Genomic DNA, 25,553 nt, shown 5'->3' with positions numbered 1-25,553 from the left:
GGTAGTGTCCCATTAGAAACATGCCTTGTGATCAGTGTTCTTGGAGGAGAATGTTCGTTTGTTTACAGGAAATTCATTGGCAGGACGAATTCATTTTTTTATTAAGTTTTTAATTTTAATTCCAGTATAGGTAACATACAGTGTTATATTAGTTTCGGGTGTACAATGTAGTGATTCAACAATTCTCTACATTACTCAGTGCTCACCAGGATAAGTGTACAGTTATTTTTTAACTCTTTATTTGTAAATAAACTTAAAGATATGAATACTCAGCACTCCTTCAATCAACTTTATTCTCTTCACAAATACACTTTTCATTGCATTTCACTCCTGCTAACTCACCCTGCAAAAATTTTTATATTTTCACTAGTAGCCAAGAGAAGTGAATGGACCTGATTATACTCTCTTCCTCCATATCTACTGACTGATAAATCGTAATCATAATCATAACAATGCTTTGTAGAAAAAGTTTGCCGCCCTATCCTAAGGAGGGAGGAAAAAGCTACCCTCCTCTTCTGATCTAGTTGGAAGACGCAGGCTGGCCACTGGGGGGCTGGGTTTCAGTCCCAGCTTACCTAGAATTAGCTGTGTAACCTTAAGTGTTGTGTACTTTTTTAGGCTCCAATTTCCTCCCCAGTGATTTTCAGTTGATAAGATCTTTGCTACTTAATTTATGGAATTTGTGTGAAGATCAAATAGGGTAGATGTCAAAATACTTCTAGCTCCTCCGGGGCAGGGAATGTGCTATAATCAACTCAGTATCTCCAGGGACACCCAGATTTAATCAGGTGCAAAAACACTTCCTAAAAGACTCCATCCTCTTAATGCACCTCCACACCCTTGCCTAGCTCATCTCCTCTGCCTGGAATGACATTTGCTTTCCCTTTTCCCCCTAACTCCCTTCCATGCCTCAGTGTTTGTATAAACATCCTTTCCCAGTAAGGAATGCTGGTTTTGAATATTCTGGGCTTCAGAATCTTCAATGTAACAGTCATATGGGGATTAACAGCTTCAAGATTAAATAGGAATGACCAAAGATATACTCTATAATGGGAACCACACATACATACGCTATAACAAACTAGAAAGGACATTCAGTGTATTTCCAAGTTTCCAAGTCCTAAGAAACTGGTGATAATTCTTAACCAGCATGGCCAAGAAGTGTCTACTATGAGCTGGTCTACAGCATTCTTTTTGCAGTCTCTGTGATGCTTCCGTCTGCCCATACTGCTCACCTTCTTTGCCACTGGCATTAATATATTCACTCCTTGCTTCAGAATTTGTTTCAGGAGTTATTAGCTTTAGCTTATGCATGTTTTCAAGCCATGTACAGTTGTACAGATTGCGCACTGCAAAGAAGCACCCACTTGGTGGGTGTGAGGGAGTGGTAGGAGTAGGGGCTGAAATCCAGCCTGTCCTGTGCTAGCCGTACCAGGAGGAAGAGGTGTCTTTTCCAATCTGTCCACCAACAGGCATCAACATGTGGTGATTTATAGCATATATAAGCTTGCAGAATCTCTCTTTCAAAATACCAAGCGAACAAGTCAGTCTTTATCAATTAATTTCTACAGAAGACTTCATCCCTCCAAAACTCTGGATAAAGGGGACAGCTCCAGGATGCTGCCTCTCCCTAACCTTGATGGTTCTGGTCCAGGGCCTGTGGTCTCTCTCCTCTTGATCCATGTTCAGCATCCTGAAAGAGGAGGAGGCATTTTGAAGCCTTTTGGTGAAATGTTCATTTCTTGATCGGGATCTGAACTGCGAACTAGTCTCTCTCTGGGATAACACTTTCCCTCTTTCAGAAGTCACTCATCCCAGTGGTAGCGACGGGGGTTGACAACAGTTAAATTATGTGATGCTCAATATCCTGGGGGCTACACATGCATTACAGTGAAAATGTACCTCTAATGAGGAGGGCCACTCAATCTGTGCATTCTACCCCTGTTGTCTTTGCTCTGAAATGTTTACAAGGCATTTCACAATATTGGGGTGAGGAGTAAAATAACTGTAGAATGTCTGACCGGGTACCAAAGAGGAATGAAACCATTTGCAATATTTTTTCAATATTTCTCTAAGACCTTAATGAAATGTGAAGTTTAAAGGCGCTCCACGCAATTGAAATACACATGATGTTCTTTAAGGAAATTTTCATAGAAGCCAAAAACTCCATCATCATTAAAATTAAATATGTTGTCATTAAAAGAAGTGGGCTTCTTGTAAATGCACTGAAATGTAAAAATATTACTTCAAACTTAAGTCCAACGCACCACAAGAGGAGGAGGAGATAGCTGTTGAAAGGATTAATAATGAGAAATGACAGAACTGTTTTATATCCATTTCTTTGTGTTTCCCCCTTCTCCTTAAAAGCAAAGATACTATAACAAAAAAAATTTAATAAGTAAAAAATACATTTTAAATGAAAAACCATGATTAACTTATTAAGAACCATTAAGTATATAATTACAAGGATTCTATTACATTAAGATACCAATTTCTTTAAAGCCAGAAATAATACCTACTGAAACTTTAATTATTTAAATGAGAAGAGAAAGAGGCATGTTATCTTCTCTGACAAAGATTAAAATCAATTTAATTGCTTCTCTGCTGCCTTGACATGATTCTTGCTGTGAGTCAAGCAACCAAAAAGGGAAATTAATACCGCAGCTGTTAATCAAGTGATATCCGTGCACTCCGTTTGATTACATCAGGGAGAAAACCATTGCTACTCGACTGACTCGGGCGTCCACACCACTCTGTGTTGTTCGTAGGAGCTGGGTGAGCTCTGAGAGGTGCTGAGTCTGGACTTCATTTTTAGAGCCTGTGAGAGCCCCGGCTGAGTTACGGCCTCAGGAAATTGCAGGTTGCTGTGTTTGAGCCTGAGTAAAGGCAGTTCTATCAAGACAGGGGGGTCTGTTCCAAATTAAATTCACCCTCTGGCTCCTGATTCTACTGTCCACAGTGTGAAGTACAAAGAAACACAAGGGCATAGCAGGGCTGGAAAACGAAAAAGAATATGAGAATGTGGCTAAGAGGGATGCTTTTTTGCCTGTAGAGCATAACAATATATTTTTCAAGGTAGACAGCAGCAGTTTCTAGAGGTCAGACAGCAACTCTCTCACCCGAATTAGAACATGCATTTGAAAGCAAGGTACAGTGGCAAGTGATGTGCACCTCAAGGCCCTAAATGTGCCGGTTTAAAAGCAGGGCTTTTGTGAAACACCAGCACCGAGCGAGCATCCAGCAGCATCCACACTTGGCAAACTAATGTATCTGATTGTAAGAAAATGGTATTGTGAAATATTTATGAGGCTGGAAATACAAACCAGTACCCTGCCTCATCATGTCTTATCAGCCCTTGTTAACTTTACAGATGATGAGAGGCACCGGAATAACTGAGGTTGTCGAAATGAATGGATCTCAGGCACTCTGCACCCGTGGAGCTCAGTCTCATCAAGAGCCCTTTTTTCAGGAACTTTTAACCCTCCTCTTCCTGTTTGCCTTCTCTTGTCAGAGACAGAGGTGGATAATAACGAGCCTCAAGTAAATACATTCCGGGGGAGAAAATTCTCCTGAGGACCTTGCCTTTTCTCCTGGATAGGAGAAAACCTCCAGTTAGGGAGCGAGAAATTCAGTTCACAGGAAAAAGTTTTCGATCTGGGCTGTTTAATATCTCTGCCAGTGACATGAAAGGATCCTGAGGAAAGTGGCCAGCTGGAGGAGAAGCCTGCATCGAGCAGGATATGCAGAAAGGCAGAAACAACACAAAACAAAAATCCCATACTGCCCCCAAAAGATTACTCAACATTTTTTACATCACAGAAAACCCATCATCGGCTCAGGTCAGCCCATAAGATGAGTTAAGATGCCCATCAGCTCTTATTGTAGCTGAGCCCAGTTCACCTGTCCCCGGGATCTGTAGATGACTCTGCCTGGCTCTTTTTCATCAAATACGACTCATCGTACTATATTGGATCACCTTGCTGTTAGCCTGGCACTGTCCCTCCCCATTTCAATTTGACCAAATTGAAACAGATGCCCAGAGGCCACAGAGATCAAGACTGGTATAACAAAATTTGGAGCCAGTTTCCAAGCTTAAATCAATATTTAACGGTAAGCCCGCTTTTATTTATTTATTTTTTTGGCAGGCTTTTACTGGCAAATATCACTTTAAACCGAAAGCCAGAAGCCTTAATTATAACGGATGCCGTTCAGGCTATACTTTGAAAAACAATAACTCATTTGACAAGCCAACCTGGTAGTTTAAGGAATTGTGCTCCCCCAGAATCAGGCAAGGAGAGGAGTGTTATTGCTTTCTGTATCCTTCAAGGATGTATTTAATTACCTCATCTTCAAGCACACACAGACAATTCAAATAGGGGAGAGAGAAGGGGGGGGGGGAGTGAGAGCCGTTCACTGTCTCAGTCAAACCCGGCGGAAGCCCCGGGCCCACCAGCGACATCAGAGGTACAACATCCCCAAGCCGGCGCAGGAGAAGGATCCGTGGAGAAGCGCGCGGGGGCAATCACTTGCCAAGGCGGAGGAAGATCACCCACAGAACTTACACGCATGGACCTCTGGCTAGCATGAAGACCGGTATGCGTGCTATCCCAGGCGACCTTTGTCTCACCTCTCTGCTCCCCAACACGTGTGGCAAAACTTCTGATGGGTCCACATCTCGACAGCTGGGAAGGAAGTGATATTAGGTCAGAAACATAAACCCCAATGGGCTTGTCAGTCTCAGCAAGCCCAGGCTAGGAATTTTATTTCTTCAGTACAATTTTCGGAATGAATTGCAGATACCAAAATTCTGTTTTCATCTTACCTACTTTGAACAGCGATAGCAAAATAGAAACAGATGATCCACATAAGTTATTATTAAAGATAAAAAAAAAAAAAAAACTATGCACGTGCAGGTATACAAAACAAATCCACACCCAACTTAGCAACCAAAACACAGCTCACCAAGAAACAGAAGGGACTCAAAGCCATCATGAAAGGAGAAAAAAAAAAAAAACAGTCCCCACATGGGCACCAAGCCTGTTTCTCCCCCGTCTGCCAGAACAGAGTCAGGAATGGTAGTCTTGCTATGTTGTTTTACAAATGCAGACCAGCCTCCAGCTACCGTTCTCTTCCCTCTAGAAAGTAAAAATTCCACGAAGCTTGTCCCTCTTGAAATGCCACCCCCAGCCCCCACCCCCCTCCGCTATCTCCCCACCAGGGCCTTCCAGAGACTTGATACTTGCCTTTTGCTTCTCCTCCAGCTCTGGGCAAAATGACTTCCGCAGGATCTCTTCCAGACACTCCTATAGGTTCTCACACCCACCTCTGCGAGCAAACCGAGGAGGGGGGACCCCCATCTACATTGACACAAACACAGTTGTAGGGCTTTAATTTCATTTCATCGACTTCCCTTTGCAGCTTGTCTGTCTCTCCCATGTCTGCCGCCACAGCAGGAGATTAAAAGAACAGAGGAGGTAGAGGCTCTTGCGAGAACCACAGGGATTTTGGCAGAACCTTTACAGGAACCATATGGCAGCAACTTTGCAATACAGGAAGCACTTCTAAGGGAGAAGATATTATTATTCCCAAGGAATTTTTCTCACCCGCACAAGGGAATGGAGCACTCCTGCCACAGGATGGGAGTAATATTTTCTGGAAAGACTGTGTGAATACAGATGATATCTAACTTCCATGTAGCTAGTCATAACAGGTCATCATTATAATGCACAATATATTTTACTAAGCCCCAAGCAGAGAAGACAATACATGGTATTTCTGATATTCCTAGCTATTAAAGCCTGCTTAGAGCACGTTTTACTCATGTGTGTAATGAAGGGACTGAACAAGATAAATGGTTTTTAATTTTTTTCATCTTTGTCGTAGACTCCTTTTTCAATCAAAATCTGATTCAGAAGAACTTCAGTACAGGAAATGAGATAATGACAGAGCACGGGTGGCTGAAGCAAGGGTCAAAGGTCTGGGTCTGCTTTCTTAGGCTCCGCCTCACTTTTTTTCTTCTTTCCTTCCTAGTTCTTCTTTTTCTTTTTCTTTTTCTTTCTTTTTATTTTCAAGGGTCTTCCCTAGATTATTATTCTTTGTTAATTTTCAACAGGTAGAACAAAGAGAGAAACACGCTTTACCCTCCGGGTAAAGAAAGACGAGCTATGTGTTACATTGCCTCAGTGGGTCCATGACTTTGCAACCAGCCCTGCAGTCCACGTGGACCCCGGACTTCTCTCTTAACAATCCAGTGGGCAGAACTCAGCTAACAGCCAGGACCAGCACTCCTAGAGGACGTCCCCAGGACACTGCCTCCAGCCCCGGCAGCCATGGAGTCTGTTGTGAATGACACACAGCCACGGAGGAGAGATTAAAAAGTGGCTGAAGAAGGGCATCACCAACCCGAAACCACCTCCAACCTAGAGCTCCCAGGATGCATCAGAACTCTCATACCACAGGGATGCCTGTATATGGTTTGAATTTTAAAAATATATTTAAATTTGACTTCACTCTTGATGTAATGTGTAGCGTTTACTTCTTAGGTCATCTTGAGTTCCTTCCCCCTCAGTTATTTAGCCCTAAACAAAAGAACCCTTCAGACACTTTAATGGAAATGCTCCTCAACCAAGGGAACCCAATGTTACTCTTGGTCAGATGGAAGCAATTGAGAAAGAATATAAAAACGTCCTTTAAGTGTCATCACTGTAGATACATATGTGCTTATTATTATTCATCAAGAACATATTCTAGAACAAGCAGTAATATAACTCACTTTCTCTCAGCATAAGTTAGGATGCTTTTAAGAAAAAGCATTCCAAGGGGTGCCTAGGTGGCTTAGTCGGCTAAGCGTCCAACTCTTGATCTCAGCTCAGGTATGGATCTTAGGGTCATGTGTTCAAGCCTCACGCTGGGCTCCACATTGGGCATGGAGCCTACTTTAAAACAATGGGAAACAAAAGAGAGAAAGAAGCATTCCAAACATACTAGGAAGAGATACAGAGGCAGTTCATTTCACAGGAAATATGGAAGACCAGTTCTAGTCTTCTATGACCACTGTTAGATTTTTGGAATAGTGTTAGTTTCCCTTCCAAGGTGTAGTTTTAGAAGCCATCACTTTTTCCTGGATGAAAAACCTTGAGTATTTTATAGGTAAAATACTTTCGGAATTCCTCATCTGAAAACGTGATGATGACAATGATGATGGTGATGTCTATAACTAGTCTAAATATGCTTCACAGGAGGAGGAACTGGTACTTGAGTACTAGCCAAGGAACCCAATTCTAACACCTAGATTCTGGAACTGTTGGAGTTAGCATTAGACCGAGATGTACTGGATACCTAGCAAGCTAACAATTTGGTGGTCCTTAATCGGGTATTATTTTTTTAAAAAATAGCTGTTTGACACTATCTATGGAAGATGTTGAGGGCTGAGATGAGAAAGAACAACTGCTGTCTATCAAATTCTATCTCCCCTTTTTTCTTAGCAGTTGGGCTCTTGCTAAACTACTCAAGAATTTACCTTCAGTGTCTCATCACCTCCCCTCCAAAGCAGCTTCTCTGTGGTTTCCTAACCCTGAGAGGAGTTCCAGAAATATCATTTTTCTCTATCTTTTCATATTTCCACGGATAGCTTAGAGCCCAGGAATATTCTAGTGCTCTGAATTACTGACACCCTAGGAAATGACCCAGCTGACCTCCCAATTTAAGCTGAGTCTGGGTAGGGCTTCCTCCCTGACAGCTTCCCAGCTGACCTGACCTTCCAATTTAATTTGATTCTGGGTGGGCTGTCCTACCAGATCAGTCAAATAATACCAGAGTGAGTGGCAACCAAAGTCTTTGGTGTTGGGGGTCCAGCAGAGACAAACAATAGCAGCTAATATATCAAAAAGACAAAAGCAGGGTTGAAAGTGAAAAGGGATATTCTTTGGAGAATATCCAAAGAATAGACTGGGGGGACTAGAACCAAACAGAAGCAGAGCAGGCATGAAGGAGGAGTATCCTGGAACCCGGGTCTTGGGCAATGGCAGTAGATGACTGTGCCGTGCCTTGGCACTTACCAAGGACTCCAAGGTGTATCACTGTGTTAGGGCAACTTAAAGGTCGAAGAAGACAGGCTCTATAGTTGGGAGAACTCAGTAAGATAATGCATGTAATGGTTCCTGCATTTAGTGGGCCACTGCTCTGTAATTAATAAGCAAATGCTGTGATTACTACCTCTGCTGCCCTAATTACCAATGTCTCTCAAGTACAATTTGCTTGACATTCTTAGTCCTCTCAGAGAATGCAATTCATGCTGGAGAAAGACATCAGTAAAGATCATGAGATTGGGATTGAGAGAGAGCCAAGTTCAAATTCCAACCCCATCACTCAGTAGCTATGTGAACTTCATCAATTCACGTAACCTGGAGCCTTGATTTTTCTATTTTTCAAAAATGGGGATGACAATAATGATTTGAAGGGATGTTGTGGGATTGAAGGCAGCATTCATAAAGGGTCCGGCCCAGAAGAGTGGTCAGTTAATGACATTCATTAGTGTTATTATTTTCATATATTAAGTTGAAACTGTCAGTCTGGGGGTCTTCTTTCTGGGTTTGAAAGAAACGAATGAAGTTTTCCCACTTATATAATAATTAAAAAAAAAAAAAAAAGGACAGTTCCTTGGGCACTCCTGCCAGGAGAGGAGGTTATCAATGCAAACCCATTAACATACGCATTTTTTAAGTATTCAGATGATAGCAAGAAAACGCCAGGGTCAGCACAAAGTAGCTTCGGTTTACTCTTGCAGTGTCCTTTCTTAAGGGGTGGAGGGAAGTGGGGAGGCCTAAATGTCCAGCGGGTTTGATTAATGGTTTGTTGTTGTTGTTTTTAGAAGAAAAACTTTTTTCTTGACTTGAGATTTGGGGATTTTCAAGTTCTAAATTGACTATCAGTGTCTTCAAAGATTAGAGAAGAATATTTGAACTTCCCAGATTGTGTGAAAAACTGTGGGAGTATTTCACATGTCTGTAGAATGATTAAAAAAAAAAAAATCTCAGCAAACACTCACTCCTGAGAGACTGACAGAAACATGCTGAAAAGTCGGGTGGAAATCAACACACCCGACACCATCCAGAGACAAACACAGCTTCCAGGAGAAACGCTGGGACAGCAGCGGGTTCTGAGTGAGTCGCTTTTCTTGTGGGTGGAACCAGCGTGCTTTGTGGACAGGCTGCAGAGTACGTGAGCCAAAGCCTTGGAAAATTCACACACAAGCCAGCAATGCAACAGGTTTTGGCTGCGCACAGATCCAGCCTCCACGAGGAGTCAAGCACCAAGAGCTGGCACAGAGACACAGCACAGATGTTGGTTGGCGTGGTTTCCCGTTGTGCCCACCCGCCCGATCCTTCGGCACCCTCCTCCGCCCCAGGTGATGCCAGCCGCCTTCCCATCCTCTCCCCGCTCACTCACCCTGTCTCCATGAGGTGTCTCCGTGAGCCCCACAGACACCTCCCTACTCTCAGACTCCTCTTGCAGAAAGAATGTTTGAAAAAAAAATTATGTATGATTTCCCTGCCCCATGCAGCCCTGTATGCTTCATGTACGATAATTTGAAAAACATGATTCTCAGAGACTTCACTTCTCTGGAAAAAGAGAGCGTAGTGTGCTAAGGAAGGTAACTGAGGTCCCACAGGGGCTCCTCATCATGCTCCCTCGCGCATGGGAAACTTGAGTTCACCATTCGATTTTCCACTTGCAGCAGCGAACAGATGTCTCCCCAGCCCCCTCTGCTAAAAACCTAGAGCGCTGCATCCCAGGAACAGATTAAAGTAGTAGCTGGAAGCATACCCAAGCTGAGGATTTACAGATGTTCAATAAAACCTGCAAACAGCCCACCAAAATCCCTGCGCAGAGCTGGAAAGGGCACACATCCAGCTCGGTTGGAAATGGGTCCACGGTGAGGGAAGGAAACAAGAATCATAGCTGTTCCAGATATGCATGTCACAAAGGATGCTGAGGAACTCAAGCGCATCCTTCAAGAATAGCAACTTTTCAATCCATCACAGTCTGTTTCTGAACTTCAGAATTCTCATTTCGCCATTAAAAATGTTCAGTTTAGTCAGAGGATATTCCAGATATCGTACTGCCAAGGAACAGTGAGATGCACAAGCCGAGGCAAGCTTGGCGTGAGGCAGAGAACGCAAATACCCTGAGAAGTCGCCGGGTAGCCGATCGGAGGGCTCGGCACCAAACAGGCAACCCCGTCTTATTATCCTTCTCTCGATTGCCCTATTTGGACACATTTGTAAAAGCATTGCTCACCCCCACGCCTTTATTCCCCAAATACAGCAGATGGCTTCAGTGCAGTGTTTCAAATCAGATGTTAGGCAGAGACGAAGCCAGAGCCCAGAGCATCTGGGTTTTCCAGAAGCAGAACGCGGAGCATGTGAGAGGATTCAGAGATAACAGAGGGGAGAGATTGTTCAGGGTATTTACCAGGCCATTTTAGCCAGCGGGAGAATAACCCCCCAGACTTGTGTGATTATTCTTTCTTTAACCTCAGTGGGAAGAAAAGGTGTGGGTTCACAAACCACCGTGAGGGTGGAAATTTTAGGTAGATTTCTTTCTTCACTACACACAAATACACACACACAGACAAGATGCCATCACCATTTTTCTATCTACATTATTTTAAATGGGGTATTAAAAAGAGATATACATGAGGATCAAGATAGGGGGAAGAAAAGAAATAATTCAGCTCAATGCAATGTTCATGTTTTTCAAAAACCTGAGTGGGTTGGGTTCAAAAGGACACACTACTGTCTCTGAAAATTATACTTTGTCTTTTTAAAGATTGTCAGGTACAGAGTTAGTTAAATTGTGAGAAGACACAAGGTGTAGAAATCACTTGATTTTATCAATATCTGAAAAAAGATTGAGGAATCGGAATGACGTCATAGTGTCCAGTTGGTTCCTCGTCAGCCTTGTTGCACTGCCAGCTTGTTAGTAACAATAACAGGCTGTGAGATCTTATGCATTCTATGAAATCTCCGTGACCCCACTTCGCTCATTTGTACAGTGAGGGGGTAAGCCCCATCTTGCACTGATATTCACTTACTTAGCATACTTAATACGATATCTTGCGCACGAGTGCTGAGGAAGTGATAGTTAATCATTATTCATAACAAGAGAAACTTCCCGTATCTGTCACTACTGTTCTATCAGTTATCTCTAAACACTGGCTGCTTTAACTTAGAAAAACAGAGACTAGGCAGCTCAGACCTAGATCATGACCCTGGCTGGGCCCATGGAGAAATGGGGAAATGGGGAGAAATGGGGAAAGCAGGTGCTGACGTCATACCTCACTTCTAGGAAGTAGAGCAAGCCCACCATTATCCTATCCTCATCTGGTGCATTTTCTCATTTCACCAATGGTTTCTCTCGGGGACTGTTTAGAATGGGAATATGGGCCTTAAAACTTTACTTCTTCCTATTTCTGAAATCTTTTTTGAACCTACCTAAAGATATGCGCTTCTTGATCCTTAAAGTTATTTCAAAATAATATATACATTTGTGTGTTCCCCACTTTGAGAAGTAATGGCTAGTTGAAAAGGCCTAAGAATAAACCAATGGAAATTATAAATAAAGCTCGAGCACATAGGGTTCTACTCCCTGCTATTCTTTCTGTGTTTCCCTAGTGAACAGTATCCATTTCACTGAGTGTCTGTGCAAGCCAGAAAAATGAGAATTATCCTAGACATTTTTTCCCACTTTCACCTTCTCCTTCCCCCTTTTCTTCCTCATACCTTATCCGATAAGGTTATATAATGCCTTGCCCATTGTATATATTTGATGAATATTTGTTGATTCAATACCACTAATACCTAAAAGTTATATAGGGCTTACTACGTGCCAGACCCTCTTTTAAACATCTTGTATGTATTCGCTTATATAATTTTCACAACTCCATCATCCCCATTTAACGGATGAGGAAAACTGAGTCACAGAGGATTTAAGTGGCTTGCTCAGAGTTACATGGCTAGTAAATAGTAGAACTGCTTCTCTTTTTTTTTTTTTCAATGTTTGTTTATTTTTGAGACAGAGAGAGACAGAGCATGAACGGGGGAGGGGCAGAGAGAGAGGGAGACACAGAATCTGAAATGGGCTCCAGGCTCTGAGCTGTCAGCACAGAGCCCGACGCGGGGCTTGAACTCACAGACCGTGAGATCATGACCTGAGCCGAAGTCGGACGCTTAACCGACTGAGCCACCCAGGCGCCCCTAGAACTGCTTCTCAAATCCGGTCAGTTTAGTTTCAGAGTCCATGTGCTCAACCACTGTTCTTTACTGTCTATTTCAATCTTGAGACATTTATTTTAATCCTGCCACCAGAGTCACATATATTCATTCCAAGTTGAATAAAACAGTATATTGAGTATATTGCATGTGTTTAGCTATTGTGTTTCTCTAGTCTGTCCTACAGATACTATTTTTTAAGTTTGTCTCACCTTCCCAATTAAGTAGGTGCAACCTGGGCCTCTAGAGTCGCATGGACACTAGTGTGGAGGAATATAAGGTAGACCCATCGCCCCTCCCTTGCAGGCTTATGGCAGCCCAGTTTCTCATACGCACACAAGTCAGCAGGATAGGGAGCAGCAGGAGAGAAGCATCAAAGGTAAACTGAGAGCAGCATATGAAGGGAAAGAAAGGAACACAGACTTGATTCAGTAACCTATTATGATGAATTTGAAGTCCACAGCAGGGTGTGAGGTGACCCAAGCTGTGTTTTAGGAAGGTCAGCTTGATAGCGGTGCAAAGGACAGGGTGGCGTGGGGATAGGCTGGAAGCAGGGATACCAATTTGTCAACTCATCCCCCAGCCAACTCTGCTGAGCCATCATGAGAGCTCCAAGCTGCGCAGCGCAAATGGGAATGTACAGATCAAGTTGAGAGATAACTTGGAGGTAGAATTGGCCTCCGTGCCTCGTTAGATGAGAGGGTGAGGGAGAGGAGACAAACGCATTCTCAGAGACAAGGAGAAAGGGAGTATCAGTGGGTTTCAGTGGTGAACAAGACGCACATGGCCTTGCCTTCCTGCAGCTTATGGTCTAGTGCAGACACACACTACACAAGTAAGTTAATAAATGATGTCAAGTCCTACAAAAGAAACCAATAGAATATGAGGTGGCAAGGAGGATAGGAGGTCCACATAGAGGCAGGGAAATAAGCAGCGACGCCTTGCATCATAGAATCCAAGGGAGTAGCAAATCTCAGCAAGAAAGAGATGGCAACCCATATCAGACGTTAGGAGGTTATATGATTTAACGTTAGGTGACCATAATGGCTTTGGAGAGCAGAACTGTAGAGTGGATGGGCTGAAACATCATGGTCAATCGGTTTGAGAGTGACGGAGGCATGAGAAAGCAGGGAAAATCAACCCATAAGGTGCTTTGTGGAAATTCGGCAGAGGAAGAGAAATAGGGGCAGCTGGAAAAGGCAGCAGGTTTGCAAGGACTTTCCTAAGATGAGGGCAAGCGTCAGTGCTTCGTGGCCTAAGGGAGAGGTGAAAACTGCAGAAGAGGAAAGGGCACAGAGGAAAGAGAAGAGAGGATTAAGAACAGAGTTGCACACATGAGTCTTGAGATGAGTAAGAACGCTTCACCCAGAAGACAGCGTGTCGTCGGGGGGCTAAGAAGGTAAAAGAGCCAGGTGCTCTTATCTGACTACTGAAGGAGATCAGGAAGCAGCCTAGGAAATGCTTGCCTCTCCAGGTGGCTGCGTCTGAGAGACAACACCACCATCTTACAGAGACAGCTGCATACTAGGAGAGAATCCTGAAGTAGTCTGTTGTTACAAATTCAATACACAAACGACACTTGCAAAGTCACACCAGCATTTATCTCAAGAAATCAATGAAAAGTATTAAGTGGTTCTGATTTTCCTTTTACTATCAGAAACAGGAAAAGTCTAGTAAGGTGTTTGGATAGACATTATTTAAATCAATTACTTACAAATAATTAAATTTATTTTCAAGTACAACAAAATAGGAAAATCATTTCAACTGCCTGTTTTAGATGGATGTATTTCCACAGTGGGCAATGCATAAGCAGGAGGAAAAGAAAAGAGAAGGCGATAACATTTACTGAGCACCTACTGGGTGCCAAGTGTCTTGTTCAGATATACGATGCTTGTCCTCACCTAATCCGAATACCCTGTGAGGTAGACACTCTTAGAGATGAAACTGAGGCTCACACATGTTAAAGAGCTGTTCTCCTGAATGATCATCTTTTGATGTAACCCCGCTGACATGTTTACGTCTAGAGAGTGGCTTGGTATCAACCTCTAGAACACCATGTTTGGCACCCCCACCAGCATGGTAACCCCAGAGCACTAAACATTCCCATCCTCAGGATTTATAACAGGAAGGACCTTCATTTCAGTCACAACCATTTGTAGTATACATGGCCTCAGACATCTTTCTTGCCCACAGTCCTCTCTCTGGCAATTGCCTGGACCTTAGCCCTCGCTGAAGGGACAGGCCCAGGTGGTTTTATTCAACACCTCTGCTCTTTGATCATAGCTCATGGGATATCCCAGAATGGAACATTTTATCCAAAGCCAAGGGCTGGTCAGCTGTTCTCTAACAAGACTCTAACTGACACTGAGAATGTACCAAATTGTGATGGGCTCTGGAACTAAGAACTATGTAGGTCTGAGGGCAAAACCAAAGCCATGAGTAGGTTCTAGCATGGGCCATGAGAGCAGCAAGCAAGAATAGAGAAGAAGCTGATCTGAGAAGAGAATGGAAAAGCAACCTAGAGAATGAGGGGTAAGAAACCACATAGCCTCAGGGAAAGAGAGATTATATCCATTCCTGACTCCTGTCTATTTGGGGTTTTCCTATACTTAATCCCTACACTTAACCTTTTGCCCATGACATCGTCTAATGTAGCTTTATAATAAACTCTACTTTTTAAATTTGTAAATAAGATTATTGACTAAAAAACTGCTCATTTAACACAAAATACGGCATTAACAATATAGCAACACTAGCTAACATTTAGTGCTATACATTCAAAGTGCCGTCCATTCATTAATTCATTTGATCCACACAGCAAGGTGTTAATTCTATTCTCACTTTACAGGTAAAGAAACAGTGATGCAGAAAAGTGAACTCCACTGTAAATTCATTCCCTAGCACAAGTGGGACCCTACTTCCACCCCCAAATAAACTCTACTTTGCCTGTGTTTCTACTCAAAGTTAATTCAGGTCTTAAATCCAAGAGGGTTTTCCAGCCAGTTTAATTGGTAGAGTGGGAGTAATTCATTTCTTTTTCAACTGTAGCAACAAGTTGAAAATAGCTACAGAAAACAAAATTTATTCCTGAACCAAAAATTAAAACTTAATAATGCACAAGCAAATTGCATTGAGCTTTTATCACATTTTGCCCTTGCTGAACATTTTTGGCTTCAGCAGCTGCTCCATGAAATGTAACTGTCACTACAGTGAATAAATAAGCAACTATTGCTGTGATACAGCTGCCCCTTCTAACAACATTAGGGTAAAGCCTTTAGTGAAACCACAGGCCAGAAGAGAGCTGCATTTTTGCTGAATACGGATGGGATTTCATGTGGTCTATAGCAATCCCCTGAGATTACAGTGTATCTAGAAGGACGAATGGGCTTCATAGTGGACATTTACTATGTGTCCTGCCCAGGAGACTTTCCTTCTGGGAATTTTTCCAAACTTAAGTCCATTTTAACTGTGTGATTCCTATAGAAGAACTGCCATTTTTCTCCAAGACCTTGCCTACCTGGCCACAGCCAGTTGGCCCAAGCGAGGCCAACCAGAGCCTTCCCTTGGGATTCTGCACATTGGACCCAAGACAGAGAATCAGTGTCTAGGAATGAAAGACTTAAAATGTAAAACTTGGGAGCTATCAGTGGGCTATGTTTTCTACCACACAGAGGAAGGCAGCCTGCAGAGAGAATGAAGCTGACATTCAGAGACAAAAAAAAAAAAAAAATTCTAAAAGCATTTGAATCTCTAGTTACAGTAGTTCCTGGTTCTAACTGTATCACTCTTCTCTCCACATTTCACTGATCAATCCTTTCTTGGATTACATAGGCCAGTAAACTCTCCTTTTATTTCATTGGCTTGATTTAAGTTTCTGTTATTCTGTCTAAGAGTCCTAATACAATCTTATCACTTATTTTCAAATTTTTGGTCATTTGTAAGGGAAAACACACTTTCTTTTGCACAAAAACTTGACTAGCCTCACTATGTTTCTTTTCTTCCCCATGTTGTTTCCTCTAACCAATATCCCCCTACTACACAGACTAGCCTCCCAATTTCATGATTTTTGCAAGTATGTTAGTATTAGGGCCACCACGTTGCAGAACCTCAGGAGGGCCATTTGCAAATGTGAATCACATCCTCTGGAGTTTCACAACACATAGTCATATTCAGCAGCCCTACTGATACCCAGTATGGATTTTTTTTATTCTAAAGAGAGCATGACTGGCTTGTTTACTTACCAACGTTAGCATACAGTTTATGGAGAGCAAATGGCGGATGTGGCCTACAAACAAACCAATGTGCTGTATAAGAACAGAAACTTATATTCCACAACTAGAGACTTACTAAGCCATATCAAATGTGGGGTGCCAGTAGGAAAACAGTGCTGGCAAGGCCTGTGGGAGAATGAAGGACGTTGTGGGCTGGAAGAGGCCACAGCAGAGAGTTTCATGGGCCATTCAGGTTCTCATTCTTGTGGTCAGAAGTGAAGGTGAAAAGGGAAACTTAGTCTTCATTCAGTAATTCTGCTTATTAGAAGTCATCTATACAATACTTTAGTCAAATCCCAATGGCAGGGGCCCTCTAACCACACTGTACTTACCATACCAGCTCAGTCTGTCCAGAAGAAAAGGACATGGGCACCAGAACTTCCACCATAGATATTCACAGATATCCTATGAAGAAGTCTTTTGTATTTTGCAAGCCTCAGATTACACATCAATAAAAGAGCTTTGGCGAAGTCCATCACACCAGGAGTCATGGCTGGGTCCCAGGAAGGGCTTGGCAGAGGCTATTCCTACAGCCCTTGCCCTTGTCAAAACTTGGCAACTTGGAATCAGGGTGAACTAAACCACAATGAATAGGTTTAAGTTGAATAGGTTAAAGTTGATGAAGCAGAAAAAAAGAGGAGCAGGGGCATGGTTCCACATTCAACACAGGAGAATGAACATTCTTAAGGCCTTTTTTCACAGAGAAAGCCTTCTTTCTATCTTTAGCACCCCACTCCAGGTAGTTCAGTGGTTCTCACATTTAGGGAGCAAAAAAGTATCTATAGCCTTGCTACTCAAGGTGTTGCCAGAACAGCTGCATCACTGCCAGCGGAGAGCTGGTTAGAAATGCAGAATCACAGCTCTCCCCCAACCCTGCTGACTCAGCATCTGCATTGTAACACAGGCCCATGTGATTCACATGCACAGTACAGACAAAGAAGCACTGACTTGAGGTATTTATTGAAGATGCAGATTTCTAGGCATTGCATCTGAAAATTCTGATTCTGCAGGTCTGAGGATGGGCTCAGGGATCTATATTTTATTAAGTATCTCTGGTAATTTTTTTTCTGGATTTTCCTGGACCATACTTTGCAAAATACCATACCCCAAATTTCCCTTCATACTGGTTAAAATGATTTCTTATTCTTTCAACATATTTGAAGGAGTAAGGAAAGGAAATACAGAAAGGAACATTTTCATTCTTTCATAAGTAGCCAATGGTCAAAGAAAAACAAACTATCAAAGTCTATTTCTGTCCATTGCATATATCCTCCTTCTTAGCTAAACAAGCAATAGAAAGAGCAGGTGGGAAGACCAAAAAACAGGGAGCCAGAAGTGTGGGGAAAGTGGAACACCGGAGAGGCAACCAAGTGGAGAACACAGGGGAGAGAAGGGAAACAAAATGGATCATTGCCACAAGATCCATATCATGACTGTCATTAAGAATTAGAATTCACGCGATATGAAATAAACAGGACCTATTTGAAGCAACTTAAAACAGTCCTGAGAAACTTAACAGAATATTTGAATAAATAGAAAGTATATATCATTCCTGGATAGGAAAAGGGTATTATAAACTAACCAGTACTCCTTAAATTAACCTAGAAATATTTTTTTCAAGTTGACAAAGTGACAGAAGTTCATGTGCAAAAATAAACATTTCAAGAACAGAGGAAAATGAGGAGTTATAGCTTTATCAAATATGAAAATGCATTAGAAAGCTATGCTAATTAGAAAGTTTGCAATTGACACTAGTATAATCAGACCTAACAAATGTAGATATTCGGTATATTATAAGGTAAGTAATAATGTAATATAGTATATTTATTGAATAAATTTAATAAAAATTGTGGAATTATTTAATAATATTGAGCCAGTTGACTAGCCATTTGCAAAATTAAATTGCTGCTTATACAGAAATAAGTTGCAGGGGCCTCTAGGTGGCTCAGTCAGCTGACTGTCTGAATTCGGCTCAGGTGATGATCTCATGTTTCTGTGAGTTCGAGCCTTACATCAGGCTCACTGATGTCACAGAGCCCACTTTGGATCCTCTGTCCCCCTCTCCCTCTGCCCCTCCCCCACTCACTCTCTCTTTCTCTCTCAAAAATAAACAAAAATTTAATGGTCAACTAATCTCTGACAAAGCAGGAAAGAATACCCAAAGGAATAAAGACAGTCTCTTCAGCAAGTGGTGTTGGGAAAACTAGACAGCAACATGCAGAAAAATGAACCCGGACTACTTTCTTACACCAACCATACATAAAAATAAACTCAAAATGGATGAAACACCTAAACATGAGTCAGGAAGTCATCAAAACCCTAGAGGAAAAAGCAAGCAAAAACCTCTTTGGCCTCGGCCGCAGCAACTTCTTACTCAACTCCTCTCCAGAGGCAAGGAAACAAAAGCAAAAATGAACTATTGGGACCTTATCAAAATAAAAAGCTTCTGCACAATGAAGGAAACAATCAGCAAAACTAAAAGGCAACCAACGGAATGGGTAAAGATATTTGCAAATGACATATCAGACAAAGGATTAGTATCCAAAATCTATAAAGAACTGATCAAATGCAACACCCAAAAAACAAATAACCCAGTGAAGAAATGGGCAAAAGACATGAATAGACCCTTCTCCAAAGAAGATATGCAGATGACTAACAGACACATGAAAAAATGCTCAACATCACTCATCATCAGGGAAATACAAAACACAATGAGATACCGCCTCACACTTGTCAGAATGGCTAACATGAAAAACTCAGGCAACAACAGGTGTTAGCGAGGATGCAGAGAAAGAGCATCTCTTTTGCACTGCTGGTAGGAATGCAAACTGGTGCAGCCACTCTGGAGAACACTATGGAGGTTCCTCAAAAAACTAAAAATAGAACCACCCCACGACCCAGCAATTGCACTACTAGGTATTTATCCAAAGGATACAGATGTGCTATCTCGAAGGGGCACATGCACCCCAATGTTTATAACAGTGCTATTGACAATAGCCAAAGTATGGAAAGAGCCCAAATGATCATCAACAGATGAATGGATAAAGAAGGTGTGGTGTGTGTATATATATACACACATATATACACATATATATACATACATACACACACACATATATATATATGTGTGTGTGTGTGTGTGTGTGTATATATATATATATATATATATATATATATATATATATATGTAATGTAGTATTACCCAGTGAACAAAAAGAATGAAATCTTGCCATTTGCAATTATGTGGATAGAACTAGCAAGTATTATGCTATGCAAAATTAGACCATCAGAGAAAGATAAATATCATATGACTTTACTCCTATGAGGAATTTAAGAAACAAAACAGATGAACATAAGGGAAAGGAAGGAAACTCTTTAATATAGAGAGCAAACAGAGGGTTGCTGGAGGGATTGTGGGAGGGGGGTGGACTAAATGGGTAAGGGGTAGTAAGGAATCTACTCCTGAAATCATCGTTGGACTATATGTTAACTTACTTGGATGTAAATTATAAATAAATAAATAAATAAATAAATAGAATTTTAAAATAATAAATTGCAAACGGAACAAAAATTCAAATATATAAATAAGAAAGCACAAAAATACTAATATAACACCTAGATGAATAATCTTTATTATTACTCAAGAATGGGAAAAGCCATAAAGAAATTGCTAAATTTGAATGCATAAATCCTAAAAAGTTCTTTTTGACAAAAGTCAAAATAAAAACTGTAAACTTAGAAAAAAATTACAAAACATACAAGGACTAATTATATGAAAAACAAAATAATCTAACAGAAAAATTGGGAAAACACATAAACCAGCCACTTATATTAAAAGAAATATAAATTGTCAGTAAATATATGAAAAGATATTCAATATCACTCATAACTGTGGATCCTGAGAAAGTTAACAGAAACCCATGGGGGACGGGAAGGAAAAAAAAAAAAAGAGGTTAGAGTGGAAGACAGCCAAAGCATAAGAGACTCTTAAAAACAGAACAAACTGAGGGTTGATGGGGGGTGGGAGGGAGGGGAGGGTGGGTGATGGGTATTGAGGAGGGCACCTCTTGGGATGAGCACTGGGTGTTGTATGGAAACCAATTTGACAATAAATTTCATTAAAAAACATTACATTAAAAAAACATATCACTCATAATTAATAAATGCAAATTAAAACAAAAATGAGATATCATATTTTACAGACTACCAATGATTTTCATAGTTTTCTAATATTTAATCTTGAATCTCATACATCATTGGCAAGATTATAAATTAGTACCAATTTTGGGGAGGGGGCACTATGGCAATATTAATCCAAGTTGGAAATGCTATACTCTTTGACCAATGAATTTCACCTGTAGGGATTTATCCTACAAAAATAGTTGATATATGTGTAAAATTATCTGTAGGATATTTGTAATAGCAAAAAACTAAAAACAACCTTCAACAGAGAATTTGATAAATGCATGATAGTACATCTATACCATAGACTTTCATGCAAATACGAGAAAAAACAGGGTGTATCTACGTCTACCTCTGTGGAAGGATGACGAAGAAATACTGGCTGAATGGTCAGAGGCAGTTCGTTTCAGAGCAGGATACGTAGTGCCACCCTTGATTAAAGGCATGACATCCGAAAATAGACTGCCTACTTTGCAACCAGGTCTCCTACTAATGAACTCAATGACCTTAAAGGAACTACTCAACCACACTGTGCCGCATGGTCCGTATATTTAAAATGGGAATAACACTATGCGCTTTAAGGGTTGTTGTGAGGCCTATACGAAATAGTCATGTAAATAATTTAGCACCGTGCTGAACATATAGTTAGCACCCTGCACAAGAAACTACTCACAGCGGTTCTCTCTGGGAAGTGTGGCTGAGCTTAGAGTTTGCATGAGACTTTTATTTTATACTTTTCTACTCTGCTTGATTTTCTTCAATTCAAACATATTACCTCTACAATAAAAACTTCTCAATTTAAATTTAAAGTTAAAGAATCCTATCAGAAATTGATTTTAAAAGACTGTTCCATGAGTATTTCAGTATTTGTCATATTATCAAGTTAAATTCCCCTCAAAATAAATGTCTATACTCTTTCCTCAAATAATAAAACCAAATGGCAGCTCTCTAGCATCTGTAAATCTCACACTACCCATCCAGACAGGAGGGCTGAATTTGCTTGGTGAAGGATAATAGCAGTGAGTCATAAGGCTTAAGTTGACTTATTTGTTGTTATAATAAACCATTATTCATTCATTCTCCGAAGTATATAAGGCAGACTGACCTTGGCGGCATTCTTTAGAAGTGCGAAGACTATAAGCCAAATATCTAATCATCAGAATCAAAATCTGATTTCTGGATCATCAGAAAAATCGGCCTCTTCTGCTGCCAAATGATCCTCCTGCTGACCACATTTTCAGTCAATCAGAATATAATCCTATCACGGGCAGTGAGCGAGCGTGAGGATTGCATTTTGTTTCATAGCTGGTCTAAACATGATTACTGCTTTCATCACACAGCCATATCATCAAGTCAATAAGGATTTTCTATACTGACTTTTCATGTTGCACAGACTGTATAGAGGAACTAGGGTAATTCCAATTTGCTGCACAAAACCCAGCTCTTCAGAGAATAGATTAGTCCCTGTTCACCTTGGCTTGTTCAGGATAAACCACAGTACTACCCACCAGTCCAGAAGTATATTTCTCTTATTCCAAACATATGAAAAGCTCACCAACTCTAAGTCCTCTTAAAAATAGGTTCCTCTTTTAAAAACAGACTTTCCTCTTACTCAAGCCATGATGCTGTGAAAATTGCAATATTGCATTTCATTCTTTGCACATCCCTATATTTAAAAAAAAAAATCACAAAACCGTCTCCCCTTTTGAAACCCAGAGTTGCAGAGCACAGCAACTACTAGCCCAACAGGATTTTATGGACAGGAACCAACTGTCAAAATATTCTTCCAGCCTCGAATGTAAGCTCAGTCCCAACAGGACACAGAATCACATCTTTCTGCCCAAAGCTCCATGGCCCCAGAGCTGACTATGAAGAAATGAGCCAACAGTGCAGGAAAATATTTCCTTGAAAAGTCTTGTGGCTTGTCATGAGAAGCAGAAAAAGTCCTAAGGATTTGTAAAAAGAGAAGAAACATGTGTCATAGTTATCTTTGTAAAATAGAAGAAAAATAAATAGATCAGGAGTCATCACAACTACTTTTCTCTTACCACCAATTTATCTCTTGCTCCAAAAAGCATACAAATTTTACCAGGAACACTGCAAATCTTCTATACTGAATAACAAAAATTTCCTATTGATTCCATGTGTCTGTTCACCTGTTACAACCATTTCAAAGAAAAACATCCAGAAAGCTATTAATAGTCACCATCTTTATTTCCTTACCCCCCAATCTCTCTTCATCCCATTCTAATCAGACTTCTGTTCCCATGATGGCACAGTAACTGCTTTTTTTCAAGTCACCAGTGAACTTTACATTACCAAATATAATGGTCATTTTCCTGATCTTATTCAATTCAACTTCCCAACCACCACCTCAGTGTAAAATTCTCTTCTTTTCTCAGTTATGACATTATGGTATCTTTGTTTTCCTACTAAACACAGGTGTCTCCTTCTTGGTCTCAGTTGCCATTCATCATCCTTTGCTTCCCTCTGAACCCTCACATGTCCAACACTGGGGCAAGGCCTCTCTTTTCTGTCTTCCCTTACCCCCTTGGGATCTCATCCAGTCCTATGGTTTCAAATACCACCCATATATTGATGACTTCCATGAGAGATCCCTGTACAAGTATCTCCCTTAAACTCTAGCCAGATATTCAAACATCTAGGTGACATTTCCACATCAATGCCTAGTAGAGATCTCAAACTTAATGTGTAGAGGTCTCAAACTTAGCAAAACTCCTAATTTTCTCCCCCAAACTTGCTCCTCTTCCAGACTTCCCTGTTTCAGTAATGTCTTTATCATGAACCCAGTCTGTAAGCCAAAACCTACAATCATCCTTAACCTCTTTCCCTTATCACCCCTATATCAAGTCCAATAATCTAACTCCATAGAATATCTCAAATGCATCCATTTATCTTCATTACCCCTCCCTCTACCCTAGCCCAAGACACAATTTATTTCCCTCACCTGACCTTATGCAATAGCCTCCTAATTGTTCTCTCTGGCTACCAAGGAAATCTTTTAAAATATTAATCAGATTGGGGTGTCTGGGTGGCTCAGTCAGTTAAGTGTCAGACTTCGGTGCAGGTCATGATCTCGCGGTTTATGAGTTTGAGCCCTGCATCAGGCTCCGTGCTCACAGCTTGGAGCCTGGAGCCTGCTTTGGATTCTGTGTCTCTTTCTCTCTCTGCTCCTCCTCTGCTTGCACTCTGTCTCTGTCTCAAAAAAATAAACATTAAAAAAACTTTTAAAATATTAATCAGTTCATGTTTCTCCCTTGTCTAAAATTTTCCAGTGGTTCTCTACCATTCTTAGAGAAATATCCACATTTCTTATGCTGCCTTCAATGCCCTGTATGATTTGGCCCCTGACTTGAATGAGCTTATCTCTCTCTCCCTCATTGCAGTCCAGGCATGCTGGCTCTTTTTCTAATCCTTGAACATACTGAGCTTTATCTCACTTCAAATGTTTGCACAAATAATGTACTCTACCTAGAAGCTTCTTCCTCTGAATCTGCCATGGCTGGTTTCTTCTGGTCATAGTAGATCTTGGGTTAAATGGAATCACTCCAGATTAACTTCTCTGACCACATACCTAAATAGTCCACCGATCCTATCTCCTTTTGTCACTCTCTATAAAAACCTCCTACTTTATTCCTCCATAACATTTATAACTGTCTGAAATCACTATTTTTAGAAATTGTCTATTTTCTACCCCACCCCCATTAGAATATACACTCCATGAAAACAAGAACCATAGCCATTCTGGATCCCTACTACACAGAAGAATATTTGGCACATAGTAAGAACCCAATAAAATGTGAGAAGAGTTAACAAATAAATGAATACCAAAGACAGTGCAAATGTAAGCTTTGCTTCCATTTATTCAACCATTCCAAATATTTATCAGGTGCTTTGTTGTGATGTCCAAGCTGGATACAACAATAAGCAAATGTTCCTCTGCCTTTGAGAAGGAGCATCCCCAAAACCAAATTCATCAAGAACTACCAAAGAAGAGCCACAGGAAGTAGATAAACTAGAAGGAAAGTGTATAGATCTTGGTTTTTGTGACATCAATCACTATCTGTGGGTATCTACAAAACTGAAAAAGTAGGCAGCTTTCAAAGAATGTGGAGGATGAAAGTCAGCCTGGAATAATCAAGAGATAATTATTATAGAAAATAAAATTGTTGTAGGAACAAAGTAACCCATCTGTTTAGAAACTGAAAAGGAAGAATTAAGAAGGAAAAATATAATAAAAATAACAGAGGTATTTTTGAGCTTGGTAATGACATAAACTGGACAGGTATGAAAGAAGGAAAGGCAAGAAAAGAGGAGAAAAGGCAGGGAGAAAGAAAAGGATGGAAAATAAAATGAAAGACAAAAGAAAGGAGAAAACAAGAGTAGCACAGAGAAAAAGATGTAAGGGAAAGCAAAATGAATGTGAGTCAGTAATCAAAGACAGAGGCTGGGGAGACCATAAAGTCTGATAAGAGTCAGACAGAAATTGGGTATGAGTTGGAAGTTCCACTCAACTTCCAAAGGCATTCCAAAGGCATGGACTGAAGCTTACTTTGTATTCCCAGTTCCTAGTGTACCTGATTGTTAAGTTGGAAGTTGTCACTGAGGTTCCATGATATGATGGAAAATTCCAAACTGAGATAACAACTCACAGAAGTTTCAAAGTGGTGCTATATTAATCAGCTCAAGCTACCATAACAAAATATCACAGACTGCGTATTTGAACAACAGGAATTTATTTTCTCACAGTTCTGGGGATAGAGGTTCAAGATCAAGGTGCTATTAGTGTTAGTTTCTGGTAAGACCT

At 40.9% G+C, this 25,553-nt stretch overlaps 2 long non-coding RNA genes across 5 annotated transcripts in view; both read right to left on the bottom strand.

The window, feature by feature from the left end:
• Positions 1-274: 274 nt before the first annotated feature.
• On the bottom strand, positions 275-5,159 carry LOC111561775. Its single transcript, XR_002744611.2, has 2 exons — positions 4,963-5,159; positions 275-4,682 (listed from the first exon to the last, which is right to left on the bottom strand). It is a non-coding gene; the product is annotated as an uncharacterized LOC111561775 (long non-coding RNA).
• An 84-nt stretch (positions 5,160-5,243) lies between these two features.
• Positions 5,244-25,553, bottom strand: part of LOC111561776 — a 65,646-nt gene continuing 45,336 nt past the window's right edge. For all 4 annotated transcript variants that reach the window (XR_006584569.1, XR_006584567.1, XR_006584570.1 and 1 more), the window contains one exon: positions 5,244-5,357. This is a non-coding gene — a long non-coding RNA (uncharacterized LOC111561776). The remainder of the gene's footprint in view (positions 5,358-25,553) is intronic.

The sequence above is a fragment of the Felis catus genome, chromosome C1 (genome assembly GCF_018350175.1).
Source record: "Felis catus isolate Fca126 chromosome C1, F.catus_Fca126_mat1.0, whole genome shotgun sequence".
In the NCBI taxonomy this organism is placed as follows: Eukaryota; Metazoa; Chordata; class Mammalia; order Carnivora; family Felidae; genus Felis; species Felis catus.
Note: the sequence above shows the minus strand (reverse complement) of the source record. Positions and strands in the feature narration are given on the sequence as shown.